Consider the following 24,109-nt stretch of genomic DNA (forward strand, 5'->3'; position numbering starts at 1 on the left):
GGGGTTCCCCGTTTTCCTTGGTGGCTTGGACACCCGAGGCCCATATCTGTACGTTGTGCCGGTCGGCAGAATGTCTGAGATTCCCCTCTGAAAACAGACTTGGGGTTACTTGTGTTTTTAGGCTTTCCCCTTGGCGGCCAGGTAGGTGCACCCACACATGTGAGGTACTGTTTTCATCGGGACACCTGTGGGAACGCGTGACAGTAGGCCATGTGTTGTTGGGGGCGTGTTTCGATGGGTGTGTCTAGCGAAATGTGCGGAAAAAGCTTTTTTTCCCCACATTTCAGACTTTGCGGGGCTGTCTGGGTAATAAAATCTGGGGCGATGTGCGCAAATCATACCTCTGCGGATTCCCACGGGTGTCCTCTTTTCGGAAATGCATGGGGTTCCCTGTTTTCCTTGGTGGCTTGGACACCCGAGGCCCATATCTGTACATTGTGCCGGTTGGCAGAATGTCTGAGATTTCGCCATGAAAACAGACTTGAGGTTACTTGTGTTTTAGGCTTTCCCCTTGGCCGCCAGGTAGGTGCACCCACACATGTGAGGTACCATTTTCATCGGGACACCTGTGGGAACGCGTGACGGTAGGCCATGTGTTGTTGGGGGCGTGTTTTGATAGGCGCGTTGAGCAAAATGTGCGGAAAAAGTATTTTTTCCCCGACATTTCGGACTTTGCGGGGTTGTATGGGTAAAAAATTCTGGGGCGATGTGCGCAAATCATACCTCTGCGGATTCCCACGGGTGTCCTCTTTTCAGAAATGCATGGGGTTCCCTGTTTTCCTCGGTGGCTTGGACACCCGAGGGCCATATCTGTACATTGTGCCGGTCGGCAGAATGTCTGAGAATTCGCTCTGAAAACAGACTTGGGGTTACTTGTATTTTAGGCTTTCCCCTTGGCGTCCAGGTAGGTGCACTCACACATGTGAGGTACCGTTTTCATCGGGACACCTGTGGGAACGCGTGACGGTAGGCCATGTGTTGTTGGGGGCGTGTTTCAATGGGTGCGTCGAGCGAAATGTGCGGAAAAAGCGTTTTTTTCCCCACATTTCGGACTTTGCAGGGCTGTCTGGGTAATAAATTCTGGGGCAATGTGCGCAAATCATACCTCTGCGGATTCCCACGGGTGTCCTCTTTTCGGAAATGCATGGGGTTCCCCGTTTTCCTTGGTGGCTTGGACACCCGAGGCCCATATCTGTACGTTCTGTCGGTCGGCAGAATGTCTGAGATTTCGCTCTGAAAACAGACTTGGGGTTACTTGTGTTTTAGGCTTTCCCCTTGGCGGCCAGGTAGGTGCACCCACACATGTGAGGTACCGTTTTCATCGGGAAACATGTAGGAAGGCATGACGGTAGGCCATGTGTTGTTGGGGGCGTGTTTCGATGGGTGCGTCGAGCGAAATGTGCGGAAAAAGCGTTTTTTTCCCCACATTTCGGACTTTGCAGGGCTGTCTGGGTAATAAAATCTGGGGCAATGTGCGCAAATCATACCTCTGCGTATTCCCACGGGTGTCCTCTTTTCGGAAATGCATGGGGTTCCCTGTTTTCCTCGGTGGCTTGGACACCCGAGGACCATATCTGTACGTTGTGCCGGTCTGCAGAATGTCTGAGATTTCGCTCTGAAAACAGACTTGGGGTTACTTGTGTTTTAGGCTTTCCCCTTGGCGGCCAGGTAGGTGCAACCACACATGTGAGGTACCGTTTTCATCGGAGCACCTGTGGGAACGTGTGACGGTAGGCCATGTGTTGTTGGGGGCGTGTTTCGATGGGTGCGTCGAGCGAAATGTGCGGAAAAAGAGTTTTTTCACCGACATTTCGGACTTGGCAGGGCTGCCTGGGTAATAAAATCTGGGGCGATGTGCGCAAATCATACCTCTGCGGATTCCCACGGGTGTTCTCTTTTCGGAAATGCATGGGGTTCCCCGTTTTCCTTGGTGGCTTGGACACCCGAGGCCCATATCTGTACGTTGTGCCGGTCGGCAGAATGTCTGAGATTCCCCTCTGAAAACAGACTTGGGGTTACTTGTGTTTTTAGGCTTTCCCCTTGGCGGCCAGGTAGGTGCACCCACACATGTGAGGTACTGTTTTCATCGGGACACCTGTGGGAACGCGTGACAGTAGGCCATGTGTTGTTGGGGGCGTGTTTCGATGGGTGTGTCTAGCGAAATGTGCGGAAAAAGCTTTTTTTCCCCACATTTCAGACTTTGCGGGGCTGTCTGGGTAATAAAATCTGGGGCGATGTGCGCAAATCATACCTCTGCGGATTCCCACGGGTGTCCTCTTTTCGGAAATGCATGGGGTTCCCTGTTTTCCTTGGTGGCTTGGACACCCGAGGCCCATATCTGTACATTGTGCCGGTCGGCAGAATGTCTGAGATTTCGCTCTGAAAACAGACTTGGGGTTACTTGTGTTTTAGGCTTTCCCCTTGGCGGCCAGGTAGGTGCACCCACACATGTGGGGTACCGTTTTCATCGGGACACCTGTGGGAACGCGGGACGGTAGGCCATGTGTTGTGTTTGTGTGGTTTTCATAACGTTTTGACCCATTTGCTGGTGCCCTTTGTCTCACAACCCTTTCTTTTCCCAAATGTGACCTACATTTAGTCGCTGCTTTAGCCACCATACACTTTTGTAACCTTCACAAGTCAGCTACCCTTGAAAAGGTCTGCCTGTGCTCTTTCAAGAAATGTATGGCTGCCATTCCTCACCACATTGGTTTCCCAATTTACACATGCTAAGTGCGTCTGGTCAGGCCGTGAGCGTAAAACTCCTGTGTACCATGGCTCAGTGTTTGGCTTGTGGTATTGCTTGTTTTGTAAAAACACTACAAAAATTGTATGCTATCCTAACTGCAAGAGTCGGGGGAATGTAGCGGAGCATTGCTTTTCTCAAAATTCATAGAAGCCATTGCCGTACCAAGCCAACCATGTCCAACACATACCTTTTTTTTTCAGTCATTTTCCCGCTTTTCCCCTATTCGATGGCAGTTTCCTCTACCTAGTTGTTGCCTGACCTATGCAAATCACCCCTTCCTAAACTTGGAATTTTGTCTACTTTTCAGAAATATATGCCTTTCTGTCCTCCAATTTGGCTTTCCTGCCCTTTTCTTCCATTCCGTCCATGCATGTCCAATTGGCAAAAATGGCAAAAATCGCCTACCTCTCACAAAACGGTTGATAACCACATCAAAATAATTTTTTTACATTTCCACTCAACCTGTTCCTGAAAGCCACGAAATTGGGGAACTCAGCACAGCAATCCATTTGTTCCTAGCTCTTACAAGGAAAAAACCACAGGCTTCTTTGTACATCATTTTATTGGCATTTTTTGAAAAAACGCAAAATTTTCGCACTTTTTCCTTATTTTCTCTCACCCCCCTACAGCAACCTGGGATTCCTGGGTGGCGTTACGACCGCCTACATGTGGGAAAAAAAGGAGCCAAATTTGTCTGAGATATCTCATGTAACAAAAAAGTTACAAGCCATTGAATGGCCACATACCAAAATCACCAAAAAAGGCCCCAAGGGTTAAAGGTAGGACAAATGTCACATTAATTAAGTGGTTAAAAACTAAAGTAATATTTTAGCTTACATTCCCCCTTTCAGAAAATGCCTAAAATCCCACCTTAGTAAGAGGATGAGCGCATGTGAATGCCAGTAACAGCATGACAAACATGTTTCCATCATTATTGACTATATAATGAATTTCTTTATGCATACACCATAGTACCAGCTATTCTCAATACAAGCTGCTGTAAAATACACCATCACACTTGCACGCGTAAGAATAGTGTACCACCATTAATATGTAAAACCAAATGCTTTTTTTCATATTTCGGTGGGTTTTTTGGACAGTAAATTGCACATTTTGTAGGCCATGTTTCCAAAATTTTCGCAGGAGGAGAACCCCCCTGCACCTCCCTTGGGGGGGTGGGCTCGCGCGCTGCCCACGCTCACTACTAAATTCGCCCTGGAAAATTTACGCCCCACCAAATTTCAAACTCACCAGCCGCCACTGACGCCTAGATTACGAGCATGGGCAGAGATGGGGAGATTAGAGAGGGGACATGAATAAAAGGAGGGGGAGAGGGAAGGGAAAGCGTGTTGGAGGGAAAGAGTAAGACTTCAGTCTTATCAGTGTTGAGAGAGAAAGTGGGATGGCATCCAGTATTTAATGGCAGTAAGACAGGAAGAGAGATTAATGTCGAGATCAGGAGTGAAGGAAGAGAAGGAAAGGGATGGGTGTCATCAGCGTAGAAATGGTGAGACATTCTGAAGGAAGAGATGATAGGGGCGATAAGGGAGTTGTAAAGAGAGAATAGGAAAGGGCCGAGAACAGAGCCTTGGGATACACCGTAGTCCAAGGGGAGAGTTGAGGAGGTACGACTGCTCCAGGAGACAGCAAAAAAGCGGTGAGAGAGGTAAGAGGAGAGCCAGTTGAAAACAGAGCCTTTGAAACCAAAGAAGGAAAGAGTAATGAGAATTAAGGGGTGATCGACGGTGTCAAAGGCAGCAGAGAGGTCGATGAGGACCGAGGATTGCTTAGGGTAGAGATCGGTGAGAAGGGAGTTGAGAATGTAAGTGAGAGCGGTCTCAGAGGAGTGTTTGGGGCGGAAACTAGATTGAAAGGGCGGAAGGAGAGAAAGGTTAGTGACGAAAGCTGAGAGCTGAGAATAGACAAGGCGTTCAAGGATTTTAGAGAGGAATGGAAGAAGTGAGATTGGACGGAAGTTGGATGCAAGAAGGGGATTAGCAGAAGGTTTCTTCAGAATATGGATGATAGTAGCGTGTTTGAAGGCGGAAGGGAAGGTAGCAGAGGAGACACAGATATTGAAGAAGGAGGTTAAGTAGGGAATGAGAAGAAGGTAAATCTTCGGAATAAGAAAGGTGGGAAGGGGATCAGATGGGGCAGCAGTAGGGTGAGATTTAGGCAGGAGGAGGGAAACGTCAGAAGGAGTGATAGGAGAGAAGTCAGACATGCAAGCTGAAGGGGAGTGGAGGGAATGGGGAGGAGGGGAATAGGAAGGAGAGCAGTTAATGTTTTGGTGAAGAGAGATGATTTGGAAGAGAAGAAGTCAACGAAGTCAGAAGGAGAGAGGGGAGACATAGCTGAGTGGTCAGGAGTGGGCGGGGAGAGAAGACGAGAAAGGGTTTAAAAGATACGGCGAGGACGAGAGGCTTGGTCTGTTAAGCGGTCTATGGTCATATTAACGAAGTCCCAGGCAGCACCAGAAGTAGACGAGATATTTAGGCGAGATATTTACGACTCTTTATCTAAGAGACATGCCTCTCCCGGGGGTGCCAGAGCACTCCGGAGCAGAGCAGCCTGCGCAGCATCGTGTGTGAACCAGAGTGCATATTGCAAAGGGTGCAGGGTGCAACCTGCACCTCTCAGTGGTAATCAGCCCTGAAGGTCCATGGTACTTTCTTGGTCGGTTGCAACTGCACACTCAGGTTGAACTGTGCATTTTGCCCCATCTTCTGGGAGGCGCATATGCAGAGGGCCGGAAGGCATGCTTTGATATTCGATACAACGCATGCGTGCAAGAAACAGGTATGCTAATGAAAATCATGGGACAGTCCAGCTCTAAAACATGCCCGCTGCTTTTGTGTAATACAGATACGTGGTCCCTGCAGGCCTATCGGCAATTTTTCCAGGGGGCACATAGTTATTACCCACCTCAACTGTATTCAGTATTCTGGCCTCAAAAGAATGAAGGGGTTGCGTCAGCTCTGTCAACAAACACGTGCACTGAAAGTTACAGACAAATCTCTACAGAGCGCGCATTAACCTCCTGGGTTTCCTAACTGCCTTGGAAACGGACCCTGGGAGTTTACTAAAAGCTGCCTTAGTGCAAGATTGTTTTGCTGTCACACACGTTCTCATGTGGGAAGGCTACCTGCACCGGATGACCCTTAACACAAAATTATGATTCTACACACACTGCTTTTGTGTACAGGGAAATGAGTCACGGGCAGATGAAGGGCTTTGCACAGAATCACACGATGCGGTGCATTGGGGAAGACAGGTTTAGTCTCATTAGCCACAGAAACCAGACACTACACAGTGTGCCGCAGGCGGCGGCATTGAAATTAATGCCACAGCCCAGCGCGAGCCAAGGGGTGCTGCATCCGGCTCAAGGGTGGAGCCCGGGGGCTAGCGCCCACCTCTTTTTCTCCCTCCCCTCACCTCACCTCCTGGCTAGGCCACTGTATGAGACTCCTGCATGGTATTTCAGAACTTATTAAAAACAAGTACAGGACTGGCCCATACAATTGTCTCTGGCACCAATGAAAAAGAGGCACAAAGTTGCAAATGGCTATTCATTTTGTGACACTGAATAGTAGCCAAGGTTTTCAATTTTATAAAGTGTGATGCAAATTGTGCATTTTAAAGAATATTTATTCTGCAACACTGGTCAAAACTACTAGCCGTAGAGTGAATTAACTCAAACTGGCCCAAATTGGTCATAAAAGTGGCCCACTTTGACCAACAAGAAAAAAAAAAAAACTGGCGCACACCAACATTTTTTAGGTTTTGGTTCGGCCATGGGCCTATTGCCCTATAGGCCAGTCCGAGCCTGATATAGGATGAGTCTTAATGAGCTAGCCTTTTTATTAGAATGCTGGCAAGACACACCGGGACACAAACAAACATGGCCCTATTCAACACGGCAGATATCCAGGGCAATACATCATGCCTCCGCTCTCCAAACCGCTTCCTGAAATAAAATACCACACGAGCTCGAAAGCTGCTGCCAAGTGAACTCTATGCATGGTAGAAAGGAATAGCTGCAGAGAAGAAACGTTTGCCAGACCACACATATTTTGAAGGTTTCTTCACTGCAGGCCTCTTCTGTTTATGAAATTATTACATCTTCCACAACAGTGTAAATTGTAATCGTTCCCACAACTCTGCATTTTCAGCATGGTCTCCAAAACCCTTTTGGGTCTGCCAAGATCCAATTTCTATGATGGTCTGTGCAATTAGATACCTTTAACAGGTGTTGGATGGAAGGATGGCTGTGCGCATGCAACTCTACAACACAACTGAAAAAGGACTATAAAATGGCAATGGCAACACTTTTGGCTTTTGTTCAGGCATTTGCTAGGCATTGTTGCAACAGTAATAACTTGCCACTAATGGCACAAAGATTTGTGTATCTAGGCTTCTAACAGCAGTTCCAGGCAATTGCCTCTCTGATACCTACCCACAACCCAAAACTGCTGGCTTTAGCAATGCTTGTTTTAAACAGGACTTCAGTGGAGGACAAGCATACTGTTTGTAAATAAAGTGTCTGAAGGCATACGTGCTTAAGACATTTTATTGCAACAGATGATCATTTAATGCTCCAATTAAGTCATGAACTCTCAGAACTGGTTTGAATTAACGCTGGCAGGCAATTCAAACACGCATGCTGGATATTACCACTTGATAAAGCTCAATCAAAGAGATCCCAGCAGGATGCATTTTGGGGGGTGAGGACCAGGAAGTTGGGTAGGAACGGCCATAGGGATTAGCCTAGCTAAGAGCAATTAATGGGAGGGTAAATAACCAAACAACGCCTACAAGCTTTGTGTACCTCCTCATATCCCATCTCCCTTCTAGCTGCACTCCAATAGAATAGTTTCGGATTATAGGTGGCCCTTTAGCACCACCTAATAGCCAAAATTAAAAATGACCAATTAATGCCCATGGATATCATTTGGCAACTATTACCAAATAATGATGTGGAAACTGAGAACATTTGTAATTAGTTCCATAGCAGCTCATTGGATATTCAAAATAATATATGCCAGAAACTGCACCCTTCAGAAGCTTTTGTAACCACCAGTAAACTTGATTTTCCACCTTGGTCATCATGCTGAGAACTGGAGCTTGGCGAAAGGCTAAATGGCAACTACATGTGTTTAAGTGAGTAAATTAGAGTTCATCTTTATTCACCGTTGGCAGAGAGAAGTGTTGGCAAGGTGGCATAAAGAACGGGATACAATTTAAAGCTAAGAGTGATGGGAAGGAGGGAATAAAACACATGCAGTGTCTCGGATAATCTATAACACCTAATGTCCAGAGTGCATCCCTAGTCCAAGTCCAAACAAACTAATCAGCAGCCACCATTTACATCACTCTGCAAGTCACTCATAGTAACAGTGGTTCAAAGTGTCCCAACCCACTTCTTTGGTGACGTCCAAGTCTTGTCCTTGGTGTGTGTCTTGGTCAAGGTCATTGACTTGGCTTAGCAGAGCCTTTGACTTTCAGAATCTTGGAGTCTTTAGCCTGATCTCTCGGCGGATGAGGAGGCAGCCTCACACTGCTACCAGAGAAATGCCTAAAGAAGACACCTCTTGCCCTAGGAGTATCTGCTGCTCTGGGGGTGGTAGGTATTGGTAGCGGGCTTCACTGGGAGCCGCCGATGCCATTGAATATATGAATACTCGCAGTTATTCCCTTAGCTCTTTATCAGGGTCTGGCACTCAACATGACCCGGTTGAAACTACACGATTACAAGTGCATCTGATGGAAACACAAGGGTGTGTGTGCATATATATATATACACACACACCTTCTTCCCTAACCCCATGTTGCCAAATTTGAACAAGACTTATTGGGGCAGATGGACTCAAAACTCCCACCAAAGTCCAGGCTGGAGCCCACAGATGGCTGTACTCCAGATAATAGTTTCAGGGTTGACCCTGCTATTTGTTGGGCCATGGTTCTCAACAGGCCTCCAATGGTAGCCTGATTTATCAGCCTGGCTTGACTACAACTCTGGCCTAACTGGCCCAGCAAGTCTCATCTCTTCCCTCTTGGCTATTGGTTGGCCTTTTGGTTTAGAAAATTCAGTTTAGGTTTCCCTGTTTCTCCTGCTCTCAGCTTCCTTAACAATACTCCCCTTCTTGGCTCCACCAACGTAGGTTCTGATCTGATAGCTTCCCTCGCTCGGCTTCTGCTCTGCTAACGCTCCCTCCTCATGCCTGCTCAGGGCATTGCCACTCTCTTACTGGAACATTGTCCTAACAGCCACAGAGCCTGGACTCATATTCCTCTTTTTAATATTGATGTTGATTGAATGAGTATGGCAATGAACACGTTGACTTTCATGCCCATTTCACTGTTGGCTTTGTGTCTTGTGATTTGCCCATGCTCAACTGATCTGAGTGCTCCAAGTTGTCTGGTCAGTGAACTGCATTGCCCACAGGTGTTATGTATTCAGAGTTAGCTGGAAATTTACTTTGCCCCAGTCTGCACAGCTTAAGTTGTAAAAGATTGTGGTCGTCCACTGATCCACTTTTGTGGCGCTCAAGTAAACAATACAACCTGTTTGTATCTGCTCAGAACATTTGTGCTGAATGTGAGCATGTGCATTTGGGGTCCTTCTTGTCTAACGAGCGATTTCTCCCCAACTCCAATCCGCAAACCCTTCTAGAGCAGACCCAGTGCCTGCTGCTCTGCGAACCCAAAGTCTGCGGATTCCAGAAAAACATGCGTTTCCCTTGAAACTATGAAATATGGATTCTAGAACAAATTCTCTATTATTTAGGCATATATGTCAGTTGTGACAAAGAATGGATGTTTCATGAAAACTATACAACTGCTCTTCAGCACGTGCAAACACAAGTACAACACAGGGTTAAGCTCCCATTTCCATTATGGCCAGGATCTCTCGAATCAAGATGGTGGTTTCCTCGCTTCCTCTATCTTTTACTTAACATTCCTATCTGTAATACAAAATCTCTAACTATATTATTGAGCATCATAGACATTAGATGCATCACATTGGTTTGATCTGGTATCCAAGAGTCCTCATGGCCTTCCTGAATGGGCTATTTCGGCACCCAACGCCTGGTGTCAAAGGATGGAGCGGCCAAGAACTGGTTAGCTACCCTTGAAGAACAGAAACTGTGAGACGCTGAATCATCTCTTGTTAAGGTACAAAGAAAACACCATGGATGGCAAGTTTATTAATTAAAGACAATGGCCCTCATTACGACCCTGGCGGAATTCGGAAAACGATGGCGGAAATGCAATACCGCCATCGAATAGCGCTCGGTGCGACTATGACCCGTCACCGCAAAGTACGAAGCCATTAGCGACACCGTAGTGAACGCCAACGCTAACTGCACCAAGCACGCGCGCGCGCGCCATGCCAAACCGTAAACACCACCATGGCGCAAGGGTACGCCAATTCCGACCCTAGCGGACATGTACCTAACGCCATCAAGCATGGCGGAATGTACCATTCCGCCATGGTGAGAAGTACGGCATCGCGAATCAACCGTAAACGGCCCCACTGAGTGCCTGTACACCGCTCCCTGCCCACAAAGTACAACTCCCCGTAGGTGCAATGAAGTCACAATGCAACCATTGAAATGTACAAGTCACCCATGCATGCCAACGAACAAAAGAAACACAACAGGGGCCAATGGGAGCTGCAGGGCACAGATGGCACGAATACAGAAGCCATCCCAATGGACATGACCACAGTCCCCCACCAAGAAACGCACGCAAACACAGGCACCTGTGACCAGCAATATTCCGAAAATCACATCATTCCACCAGTCCACCTGGCTGACCGGCATCTGTTACACAAAACCCAATCCCCCGCCCCTGAGCATGACAACATTCAAACTGTCATATTGGCAGCCCCCATCCCTGACCTCACGGGCTTCGTAGGCAAACGCGCCCAGTACAGTACCACGCAACTAAACTCCGAAGCTGGAACCCAATGCAGATCTCCTCACAATACATCGCCCCCCAAATAGGCATATGCCACATCACTTGCAAAGAAGAACGCTACACGGGCCAAATCAGAATAGAAATTTAATGCACATCAAAATCACCAAGCCCATACAGCCATCAGGCCATGAACTCCAAAACACATTTCACCATTGTGGGCTGCATCCGCAAGAAATGACCAGCCACTACTTGTGTGACGCCCTGTTCCCTCATGGTACACAGAGCCACATTCACGTACGAAAAGGCAACATGGAAGCGCACAGAACCGCAGGGCCGTCCCAATGGGGAGGCACTAGTCCAGCTGAAAGGCCGAAATGTTGCTCCGAGCCACCAGTACTGCGTAAGGGCATGTGGCCCATTGGCGATCGTCCCATAAGATCGTAATGCTGCTCCACTGATTAACACGAAGCAGCAGGTGTCGGGAGTAAAACCCATCTGCAGGAGTGGCATACAGATGGCAGTGGCAAAAGGGGAGGAGATACCTGTCAACCAAAAGAAAAGAAAAAGAACAGAATGGCCATCAGTACTACATTCAAACAACTCACTTCAATGATCACACTAAATCCACAGCCTTATGCATGCTAGCCCACTCCAAAGGTCCATCACCACCCAAAAACCACTTGCGACTCATAACTATCTATATCGAGGTGTAAACACCATCACAAACGAGTGTACCTGTGCATGCGTCTGTGAAAACAGAATCCATCTGATGGGATTGGTAACGTGCATGGACACAAGTGTCTGAGGGCGCGTCGAGACAGGGAGGGCTCAACAAGGCCAGATAGACGATGGTCCCACTATGGCAGCCCTGCATCACATAGCGTAGGGGAGGCGGATAGATCCCAAGAAGCCCTGTACATGGCAAACTCTGTATCAAATCACCTGCCCATGCATCCATTCATCATTCCCTCATCCCGGGATTAAAACGCCTGAATATTTACTCACATAACATTAGAAATATCCATTGAGTCTGTGCGTTATGCAGCCTGCAAAATCCACAGTGCCCCAGCCCGTAATTCCAGTGTAGTGAAGTAACATGTATTTGGGAACGTCCGGCCTCATCGCCCACGTCGCCATTGCGCATCCCAAACCATTCATATCAATCATTGCATCCTCGCCATGGCCCCTGTCCCAAGGACATTGAACAATAGTACGTTATATTTGCAGTCAGACCTGTGGGCATTTCCTCGCCGCTAGCTGAAAACCGAAAGCGCCGCCCTTCGAATTCCTCATTTGCAACATCACGTCGAAGAGGCATCTGTGGCCGTTTGAAATCACTAATTAATCCATCGAGTGCGGCTGTGTGTGAAAATGGCAACTGCCTTCACCCACAAATGGGACGCCCCGCCCGTCGTTGCAACTCGGTACAGTGATGCATGAGGGCCCACCGTTACTCGAGTACTACGTTCCACTGACCCTTCACAAGTCTGTTCGCGACTGCACAGATAGTATGTGAAACAATGGGACCACAGCAGAATGAACATATCAACCAATGTTACACGGCCATCGGGTACAAATACATGATTGTAATAGCAAGATGCCATTCCCCGAATTGCAGCGTTGTGCGCGGGACGTGCTCGGCCAAAGGGGAGAGCAGTTTGCACAGGTGGAATGAATCACCACAGGTGGAGGCCATACAGCCTGAAAACACATAAATTGCACAGCCAGTCTCCTCCCACAACCACACCGAAATGCTACCGGCAGGACTCGCGATGTTGGCCCTGGGGGACATGATAGCACTGCAAGTACTCCAACTCCAAGAAGAAGACGAACACCAACTACAACCGGCCGCACGGAGGAGACGCAGGAGGAGGAGGAGGGCAAGGCAGGGCCAGCAAGGGCCGCCAGCACAGCCACTACCACCACGCAGGCAGCCCGCAATCCCACGCCTCCGAGCACATCCGTTCAACCTCACTGATGAGCAGATCCACACCCTCTACCGTCTGGACCGGGACACCATAGCCGCCATTGTGGACATGACACAGGCTGACCTTGTCAGCATGATAGATAGCCCAACCGCCATCCCACCCCTACTGAAGGTGGTGTCTGTACTCCACTTCCTGGCCACAGGCACCTACCAGCACACAGTCGGACAGTTGCATGGCATTTCTCAGCCACTGTTCTCACGGACACTATTGCAAGTGCTCGATGCCCTCCTGCAGCACGCAGACGACTACATCTCCCTACCACGCTCGGAGCAGGAAATTACCAACACAAAAGTGGGATTCCATGCACTTGCCGGCATACCGGGTTGCATTGGTGCCATCGACTGCACCCATGTGGAATTGGTCGTCCCACATGCCATGGAGGCCCAGTACCGCAACCGAAAACAATTTCATTCTCTGAATGTACAAATGGTGTGTGACTCCAACAGGATCATTACACATTGTTGTGCCCGATTCCCTGGATCAACCCATGATTCTATGGTCTTGAGGAACTCTACAATACCACGCTACATGGAGCGACACGCAGGGAACAGATCCTGGCTACTCGGTGAGTCTCATTACATGCATGATAATGTGGGGTATGTGATTCGGCAATGACCTGGCAGGAAGGGGGGGGGGGTGCGTACGTAGCAATGGCATTCCACATCATACGTTTCTCGTCCACATACAGGTGATGCTGGATATCCACTGAAGAGATGGCTCCTCACACCAGTCCGGAACCCACGGGACCAGCATGAGGAGGACTACAACCATGCCCACTCACGTACCCGTGTAGTCATTGAACAGGCATTCGGCCTACTGAAGGGTCGTTTCCGCTGCCTCAGCAGGTCTGGCGGGGCACTCCTGTACCGCCATGAGAAGGTTGCAAAGATGGTGATGGCATGTGTCATGCTCCACAACATGTGCGTACGTAGAAATGTGCCCATGCCCCCTGACGCAGAACTGCAAGCACCTGATGATGGTCATGATGAGGGTGGGGATGTGGCAGCACCTCAAGGAGTCTGCGAGGCACCGGAGGGCCGTGACATTCGTCAGCATCTCATTGATGTATGCTTCTAGCACTCACGCCTGGTGGCTGATACATGGACACGGGACTCGTGGCACTGTGTGTGTCTGGGACATGCACAATATGGACTGTACGCCTATGATGGCCTAGTACACAAAGATCAATGTCCACACATCTCATTGGTTGATCGTGCACTGTTTATGGCATATGTGATATCATGTTGTACACCCTATCGACCCGCCACCCAAGTGAGCCCAACACACCCCCTCCACCCTCCTACCTCCCCCCCGAACACCAGTGTCCAAAGATGCTCATTGTCAGTGGGCAGTCGCTATTGCAAGCCCCCTCTGCGGGTATCAGGGGCACCCCTGCCTGTGGAGCGCAGGTTCCTCCCAGATCTACGTTGGGGGCTGCCCTGGACGGAACTTGCAACGGATGATGTCTCTGCCTGCTCACGTCCATGCATGTCCCTAAGGGTTTGCGAGAGCTCAGTGAGCACACAGCGCACTGCAGCAAGTTCGGCACATACGTCCTTGGACGTCGCATGCAGTTCCCCCCTCAGGCTCTCGGTGCTTCTCTCCATTTGGACTCCCAGGCTCTCGGTGCTACTCTCCATTTGTGCCCTTAGTGTCTCTGTACCTCTCTCCATTTCTGCCCTAAGTGTCTCAGTTGATGTTTCTATGTCTGCCTTAGTGCCCCCACATTCATCGGCATGGTCCTTGAGGAGCGTGGCCAGTTGCTGCTGTTGCACGATTAACTGGTCGAGGGACTGTTGCCTCTGCTGGGCCATGGCCATTTGCGGGGGTGTCACAGAGGGGCTGTTGTCCTCATGTTGCCTTGCCACAGGGCTTGTGGGGGATGGCCAGTCGTCGTCTTGTGGGTGCCCCTGCGTGGTATCCTCATGTTGTACGGGATGGGACAGACAGGGGGATTGGGACAGGTCATGGATGGATCTGACTTCGACATCCCCGTCTTCTGTGTCGGAGCATGCTGCCATCAATGGGGTGTCACCTATGGTGCTGCTGCCACCAGAGGCAGTGCCTTCTGTGGCATCCGTTGGGGGGACCTGTGGTGGTGGTGGTGTGGGCATGCTGGCTGCTGGGGTGCCTGTTGATGTTCCCTCCTCTGTGCTGCCACCTGATTTGTGCTGCTGCCGTGTCTTGATGCGTGCAGCTGAGGTGGAGGGTCTTTGGCCGTTGGTCTTAGCCCTCTTTGCAGGTGTGCTGGTAGGGGTGTCCTGAAGCTCGTCGTTTGGATCGGACCCTGTGGTGGAGTAAAGGAGGGCGAGGGTTATTGATGGGTCTGTGGGAATTGGAATGGCATTGTATCACATGCATTGGGGTGGTACCTGAGGGTGATTTGGGTCGGGGCCTTGGAGGTGCTTTCATTTGTGTGTGGAGTGAGGGTGCAGTTGTTAGGCAGCCTGCAGTTAGGGTGTGCCTGCTGCACGTGTAGTGCGTGTTTTAGGGGTTTTTAATTATTTATGTATTTATTGTGGGTTTTAACGTGCGCTATCAGGCCGATGTGTGTGGACGTTCTCCTGGACATGTGTTTCTGTTGCACTATGTGGACGCATGGTACTTCACATGGATGGACTTTGTGGATTTGGCATTGTTTTATTTGGCCCACCTACCTGAATCTTCGGATGTCTGCACTCCTTTCTCCATCCCTCCGACTCCCTCTATGCTCTCCATTCCGATGGTGGAGACACAGATTTCTTCCCAGGGGGTCAACTTGATGGGTGATTCAGGACCTCCCCCGGTGGCTGTGGCAATGTTGCGGTTGGCAGAGAGTATGCTGCGGACGCGTATCCGCAGGTCGTCCCATCGCTTACGGCATTGCTGTGGGGTGCGGGGTGCGGTCCCCACCGCACTTACCCGCTGTGCCACCAGAGCCCATATGGCCTTCTTGTTTGCAAGTGCCGTCCTGGTCATTTGCGTGCAGAAGACGACGGCAGCATTCTCCTGGAGGGTCTCTGTTAGCACGGTGAGTTCCTCACGGGAGAAGTGGACCTGCCGCTTGCGGTCGCACGCTTTCTTCGCTACTTTTCCCATTTTTCTTGGTTTCGCTAGGGTGGATGACGGGTTGGGGTGTGTCTCAGGGTAGTGATTTTAGTGGTTGTGTGGTTTTAGTGGTTTTATAGGTGTACGGCGGGATGTTTCCCGTTCCGGGCCCATGTTTTAACTTCCGTTTCCGTATATTTCCGGTCACCGTACTTTCCGGTAGGCGCACACTGCGGTGTCCGCTGTGATGGGTGGCGGTATTGCACCTAGGGCGCCGTACGGCGGCGGTGTGGGCCGTTTTGGGGTCATTTCCGCCATCGCGGACTTTGCACTTCCGCCATGCCGTGGTGCTCGTGCCCGATGGGTCGGAATGGGCCGCACTTTGCTCCTTCGTGCAATGGCGGAAACGCTATTTACGCTGTGGCGGTCCGGTCAGTCACTTTCCGCCAGGGTCGTAATGAGGGCCAATGCAATGCTGCAAAACAGGCCAAAATACGGTCTCCTGTCACGTGAGCCAAGGATTGAAATAGGAGTTGGACATGCAGACCAGAACTGTGATAAGCGTGTGCTCGTACTCCCATATATTCTCAGGAGCAGGATACTCTGTAAGGCCAAGTTCAAAGACAATCTGAATGAAGAAAGCATGAACGATGCAAGATGTTGGGCTGGGAGACACGGTCAAAGTCAACCCACTGGCATCTGGGGGTACTAGCTTACCTGCTGCTAGGGAGCCGAATGTTCCTTTGAGAGCCAATGATATACCGTGTATCTAATAACTGATGAAGATGACTTGCACTGGGGTGGGCATAAATTGTCCACCTGACTGTAGAGACCCAATCAGAACCCAATCCCTTATAGAAAGTATACGTAGATTTTCCCTGTGAGCATATCACAATACCCCGTAGGTTTTTCTTATTTGCCACGTAGTATGACGTCATATATGAATTGTTAGCATTTAAATATGTTTTTTATGCAAAATGTTTGAGAGCTCAAGCGAACATCCAATGTCCGTTGTAACTCCCTGTTTTAGACAATTGATTTTAAAACAGTCGGATGAAACTTTGCCAACTTCTTGAGTCGGTCTGATTAGTTGGTGTAAGAGTAATTCTGGATCCTATACTTTACATGACATGTTATTATTTTAAGGACTCCATGGTTCATAAACATAGGCTGAAGACGGAGGTCCAAGTACGGCCCTATTGACCCTAACAGCACAAAGACTGAGACACTACAGATGCACCACACTCTTAGGCCCTTTACCGCCATCGTAAATGTATAGCAGATGTGAGAAACAGTACTCTCTCCGACAGACATTCAAGCCATACCCAGTCAATCTTGAGGAGATGGAGATGCCATCAATCGAACAAGTCGACTGACCGCAAATCAAGAAATCAATGACATCATCACTGACATCACAACGTAGCCGCACTTAGATATACATATAGCCATCCATTCACAAAGTTACACAAGCATGCATTAGTTTATTGTATATAGACACGAAACACATGCTTATGACTCACGCAGGTAGATGACCGACACACATATCTATATATATAGTGACATTCTTCGCCAAAGCTGAACCGCAAGACACCAAAGTATACATATACCAAGCTTGCATATGCTTCACTGGCAATAACATGTAAAAGCAATAAGGACAAATATGGAAGATATAGGCCCACTGAAGTGAGTGAGGAAGGGGAGCCAAGCTTCAAATACATGGAAGGGCTGGCATGATTGCTGTAGCCAGAGGCAAACAGAACCAGGCACCCAGCCAAGACAAGTGGAGACGGAAAGTTCCAGATTAACAAGACAATAAGCCACCTGCAAGAAATGTAGACAAAAATCTTCATAATTACAGGCAAGAGATCTCCTTTTCTTAGCAGATCAAGATAATGCCCAGTCAATTGAGGTGAACGGAGAGAAGCTGTTCCCACTAAATCAGAGGTGGAAAGATGGAAGTGTTGCTCACAAACTGCCAACTGAATGCACTCTCCCATGCTTAGGTGGTCAGAGGTGGCAACATTCGGGAACACAGAGCCCCCTCAATGTTCATTCTCATTGCCTTAAAATGGTACTGCAGCCTCGTAACCATCCAGAATCCCAGGAATGGGAGGACATATTCAGCCCAAACCAGAGTCACCGTTCACGTGAAGGTATAATATGCTGCAGGAGCCAATGGTCTCCCAGCGACCATGCAATACTGTAGACTGAAACACGCAGAGGTGGTCCAAGGATTGGCCACCAGATTATGGCTATCCAGTAGTAGAATTAACCTCTATTGGACATACACCTAGTTCGCCTAAACTGACCAATGTGAATGCCCGATAGGTTTCGTGGACAGAGCCTGGTTTTGTGACAACACACGCTCAGAAGACGAGAGCCCCGAAGAACTCATGTTTTTATAATGTTATCGAGTAATTTTGTTTGTTGATAAAGACAGCAAACTTTTTCTGTTTTTGATGGGCTCGAGTGTCTCTCTGTTGGTAAATGGGGTGACTGCTATAGAGCCCCCATAGCTATAACAAGTGGTATCAGAGGGATGGTCGCCAAGATCTTCCGGCAGTAAGCCGCCTCATCCCACCGCATGCCCGAGGGGCTGTGCAGCGACACGCGGAAACCAATGCCTAAAACTATGTGTGGCCAGAAAGAAGAGGGCAACAGTAGCCGCCTTTGGAGGAAATTCCTGCCCGCTTCCCATGGGACACCTAGCAGCCTGGATGGCAGAGTGGCAGGCTGTGGGAGAGTCAGTGTCCAAGGGGCTTCACCGAACCACAGAGGGTAAGTATAGACTCAGCTATATGGCAAAGGTGGGGGGGGGAATGTTCCACTTAATGTTTTGTGTTGCAGTTTTTGTTCTGTGTAAGGATAACCCGTTCTTTAGGCAGTCAATTTGGGTGGTCAGCTCAGATTGTCTGCTTAGCTAGTAGATGTAAAACATTGAAAAAAATTATGGTTTCCCTATGAGTTAGGCGATTTAGCTTGGTTCAGTGGATAGGTGTTAGCGGGAGAAGCCAGTTTATATCACAGAAGGTGGTGTCCTAATTTATTTCTCTGAGATGTATTCCTGTATGGCGACGCTATAGAAGAGGAACCACGTGACTTATTGGTTTACCCTGTTAGTGATGCAGGAAGATGGCAGTGTATGTGTTACGTCATGTTTGTCTTTGTGTAGTTAATAAGTAGACATACATGTTGAAAGGTCGGCATTGAGAATCTTTCCTCTAAGGTATTGATGACGTCACCAGCAAGGTTATTTAATGGGACTTGGAGGTGCCCTGGAAGTGGTGGATTTTAGTGGGTAGACTGGGGATCGAGTTCGAGAACTGGGCCATTGGGGCTGAGCTTGAGAAGCGCACAAGTGGAGTTGTAATTTGAGCCTTCAGGGCGAAGGGCCGCAGTGGGGCAAGTGCGTGGAGGAAGCTCGCAGTGATGGTGGTGACCCAGAAAGTCTAAGATTTCATTGCACTGTTATGATTTGAATACATGGTATTTGAGAGACGGTATTGAGATTGTGAATTGCAAAATTGCATGTGTCAAAAACAAGATTTGAGGTCAAGACAGTATTGACAAGTGTTACATAAGGTGATGAAATGAGGGCTAACCCTCCCGTGGTATCAAGACAATATGCAAGTATAGCGTGGAATGGACTAGCGGTACCGAGGGCAAGTTGGCAAAGAGCTGGCCCCGAAGATGGAAGCTTTTCCAAATGTGTGCAGCAACAATTGACCACTTATTTACATGCAGTCTGTAAGGGAAACAAATTAAGCAAGCGACTGGCCATATTAGATTTATGAAAAATCTTTCAGGACGAAGAAGGGGGACTCGATCCAGCAACATTGGATGCCGAGTCAACAGGATATAGAAGGCGATCAGCCCTTGGTGGTGGCGGCTCCGGCTCCTACCTCCCTTTCCTCCACCTCTCCTCCCTGCCCCCCACTCATGTATATGCAGCAACAGAAAGTAAAGGATTTTACCCCCTAAAGTTAAAAGCAGCTGAGGGATATACCAATCGCACTTTCTCACAACAATGGTATAGTGGTGGAAATACACTTAGTGGCACAAAGCAAGCGGGTAAAGAAATGCACGATATCAGCAGTAAATTTAAGGAGAGCAGCGAGCAGCAAGCGAAGCTACAGGAGAATGACCTGGGGAAGACAGGGCTGGGCAAGGGGCACAAATTGATAGTTTCGAATGAATGGGTAGGCGGGCGAATATTGCTCAAACTGGATGGGAAAGCCGCAAGTGAGACCGGGCATGTGGGGAAGAAACTACCTAGTAGTAAAGACGCAGAGGAGAAAGCTAAGAATGGGCGGAGATAATGGGGGTGGAGTACATACAAGGGAAAAGGAAGCGCGGGAGTAATGTGAAAGGTTGTGAAAAGAGAGGGAGCGAGCACAAGCACGAGAAAGAGAAGAAAAGGAGCAAGTTAAACAGAGTTCTGAGAACATAGCAAGGAGGAATACGGAAGAAGAGCAGGAAAAGCAATTGCAAGTAAAGAAAGAGAAAAGGAGGTTAGAAGTCGAGCAGCTTGTTAAAGAACACCGATGCAGAGGAGAAGCAAAGATGCGAGACAGATGAGAGCAGAGAGAGACGCTCTTCAAATTTAAAGGCGGTTGAGATTAGCATGTACTTGCCAGGTTTAGATGATGAGTATGGGGGAAGGGATATGAAGAAGGTTGGGGGAACTCTACAGAAGTAGAGGAACAGCACGGCTGCCCTGTGGTGAGATAAGAGTGCTACTGGACCCAGAGTGAGGGTAGGGGACACAGGATTACAGATCAAGCAAAGGGAAAGCAGTGGGAAGACCCAATGTGAAGGAGGCTTAGCTTCAAGGACAAGAGAGAAGAGGAAAGTGACAGTAGGGGGGTCAGATGAATATCCACAGGGGAGTGAGGACATAGAGGAAGAGGAAAGACCCTCTCACCCCTCCAGATAAGCAATCCCTGATAAAGACACAGTATGGGGAGGCAAAGAAGACATGGACAGAGGAGAGGAGGACATCGAAGGGTGACTCCCCTCCTAAGGGTGTATCGCGCTGCATGGATGATATGACTCCATATGTGCAGAGGCTCAGGGCTCTGCCAGGATGGAAATGGACAGAGATGGCAAGGGCGTTCACTACTAAAGACAAGGGGAGACAGAGCGTAGGGATGAGACTGACACAGTTCCCATTATAGGAGAAAGATGCTGGGCGGCCTCAGTATATTCGTTGGCAGAAAACGGACAAGGACAATTCAAGATTCAAGCTCCCGTCATTGAATGCTGGGGCTGGGAAATGGATTCATGAGCTTGAAAGACTCACAGCAGGGATGACATTAGCAGTGGGTGATATGAAGCGTTTACTTTCAGCCGTTCTTGGGGAGGTAGCAGACGATGTATGGAAAAGAGAAGGGTATCCCGGAGTAACTGCATAGAACACGGCACATGATAGCGACCCCATTGAAACTGCTGATCGGCCTTATGGCAAGCTCTAAGGGTGCTCTTCCCAGACACCTCAGATATAAGCATGATTATGGCACTCAAAAAGCGTGAAGATGAAGACCCACTTCAAATATTCAAGAGACGAGAGAGCTGGGGGACACAACAGTGTTTTTTTTTACCACAAATGATGTCAAGGGTTACATGAGCAGGTGCAAAAACAGCTTAAGAAGCTAGTGTAGGGGAGGCATGGTATCACAAGTATATTTGTAAAACCTTTATTAAAGTTTCTGGGGTTGTAAAAACTCCTACTTTGCCCTATAGCTAGGATGGGAGTGGTCTCTACCATCAAATGATAAATAAAAAAGTCCTAGTGGCATCTGTCAAATCAAAATGGCCTATACTAACAAAACCTCATGCCTACCCTATCTCTTGTACAAAAAGTGTGTGAAGGAGAATATGTATGCAAAGAAAAATCAGTGTCAGAATATAAAGAATAAGTGTGGCTGAGTCAGCTCTCCTCCCCACATTAGAGAGCACGAGCACGGTGTAAGGTAGTCCCTGTAGACAGGATGACACACTCTGGCTCAGGTTCTCAAAACAAAGGCAGTTAAAAAATGTAGATCAAGGCCCTTCTACGTTAAAGTCTCCCTCGGTCGGGCTTGGCGCCTTCAAAGCAAAAGTACACGTAGGTCTCCCTCAGTCGGGTTCTGACCTTTTCCTGATTTCGAATTAGCATGGCTTTCCCTCCACACTGTTATTTGCCCCATTGTCTCTTGGTCTGGGTAGGTCGATGTCATGATGTCATGAGGTCAAAAGTTCAACATTCACCTTTTTACTTCCCCTTTTCCCGGGGTTACTTTTGATCACTTTATCAAACAAAAATCCTTTCACTGAGACTTTCGAATGGGCTACTTCCTTTTGCCAGACCACTCTGCTACTCAGTATCGCTGGTTTGACAGCTATCAGACATTTCATCAGAGGTCTGCCTTTCTTTTTGTGTCATCCACACGCGTGCAGCCTTCCATTGTGCAATATACTGTTGCCACCAATCGTTCTTTAACACACACCAGTCTTTCATGTCACTTGCCAACTCACCAAATGTGTGCATTTCTTTGTCTTTTGCAGTTCTTAATTTACGAGTTAAAGCGAATAACGCAGGGTTGGCCTCGCCTACTCGGCCTTTCACCTGGGAGGGTCGCTGGCATCCTTGAATACAATGCAGTCTTCTTGTCTGGGACTTGGCCTTCTCCACAAATCTTTTGCAGTCTTTTGGCGGCAATGGCCTCCTGCAGGGAACTTCTAGGGTTCTATACCTTTGGTTCTTGTCCTTCGCTCTGCTCCAGTAGGTTCACCTTCGGCCAGGAGTTCTGCTCTTGCCGATGTTCCACCTTTTCCATGAGTGTGTTTCTCTATGTTCCACCTTTTATCCGTGTGAGGTGAGATAATTGTTATCAGATGTATGCACTTAAAGTCAAGTGCCTGACTTTGCCTGACCCGATTTTTGGGACATGTCCAATGAGATATATGAGGATTAGCCTCTTTACTCTCAGTCACCCTCTTCCTCGGCCCAGTGTTTGTGTGAAAGGGGGGCGCTTGGGGGAGTTGGGACATCGGAGAATCATAAAAAATAGGATGGATCAGGTATACAGGAAGGTGGCAGGAGGAAGGGGGGCTGGGAAATACAGCATCTCACCATCGGTCGCTTCACCAGGACTATCCGAAGACCCCTCACTCAGGTGATCCCCCCGCACTGATCCACCCCCAGGAACTGGATCCAAAAGCGATAGCCATGTCCTGGCCACCTGGATGACAAGTTTCTAAGGACTAGCAGGTGAGACACCCTTTGGTTTCTCACGCTAGTGGGAATGGAAGCTAAGTCTTAATCAGAAAGGGAGGGTTTGGTATCAAATGCAACAGGGTGCAAAAGGGTTTATGGGGAACAGCAAAGACCGACAGGGGGTCCCGCACAATTTTGGGAGGGTGGGCAAATGGGCCATAAATGAGTGTGTAGGAACAGTGGTGGGATGCATCAGAATGGTGGAATGCAGCACAGACCCACATATGAGACAAATCAGACTGACTATTATGCACAGAATTACATGCAAGCGCAGACATACTCTCTGCAAAAGACGTGTATACACAGGACATGCAAATGATGCCATATCAGCCCACAACACGTGCATCGCTGATGCAGGGCCACATGCAGCCATCACAACCAGCAGAACATTATAATCACGACACATGCAGACTCCACAATGCCAACTCCTGTGCAAACGCTGGGGGGGAGGAGTGACCTTTGTAGGGGCTATCCATTCACAGGGACAGGAATGTCATTATGCCCACAATAGGACAGACCTGATGTGTTCAGTCCTATCCATCACATGAAATCTGGCTGAGGAACCACGTATAGGGGTGACAAGAATTTCTCCTTTCTCGTGGATACAGGGCAACTCGGTCCTGTATTCGGGAAGGAAGATACCCAATGTCAGGCATCCCCATCAATGCACAGGGATTCTCTGTGGCTACAGATTGGGTCAATTTTACCGCCAAACTTCCAATAGGAGAGCACAACCTGACCATACCATGGTTTTATTACCGACAGACACCAGTGAACATAATGGGTAGAGACATGATAAGCCGACTTAACATGACCATTTCATTCACAGACCAGGGGATAGTGTGCTCAACACCAGGAATTCATTACATGAACGCAAAGGAACTAATTTGGGCACTTGTTATTGTAATGTAATGGGTTCTTTACAACACGCTTGATACCCAGAGTTTTCTAAGTCCAGACCCGGGAATGGAACCTGTGTTGCTCTGCGTCGTCTTGCTTCCAAGACGAGCGCTTTGCCCTTGAGCTATCCTCCCGTAGGGCATATTGCAGGCAGACCGTACAGAGAGGGGTGGTGGGGGGTGCCAGTAGACATTGAGTTGTTCAATGTGGAGTGGAAGAATTGATGCCATGGCTCCCAGGTATACAGGGCAGGCTGTTACGCAT

This window comes from Ambystoma mexicanum, chromosome 7q (assembly GCF_040938575.1).
Source record: "Ambystoma mexicanum isolate Mex_15411 chromosome 7q, UKY_AmexF1_1, whole genome shotgun sequence".
NCBI classification, from domain to species: domain Eukaryota; kingdom Metazoa; phylum Chordata; class Amphibia; order Caudata; family Ambystomatidae; genus Ambystoma; species Ambystoma mexicanum.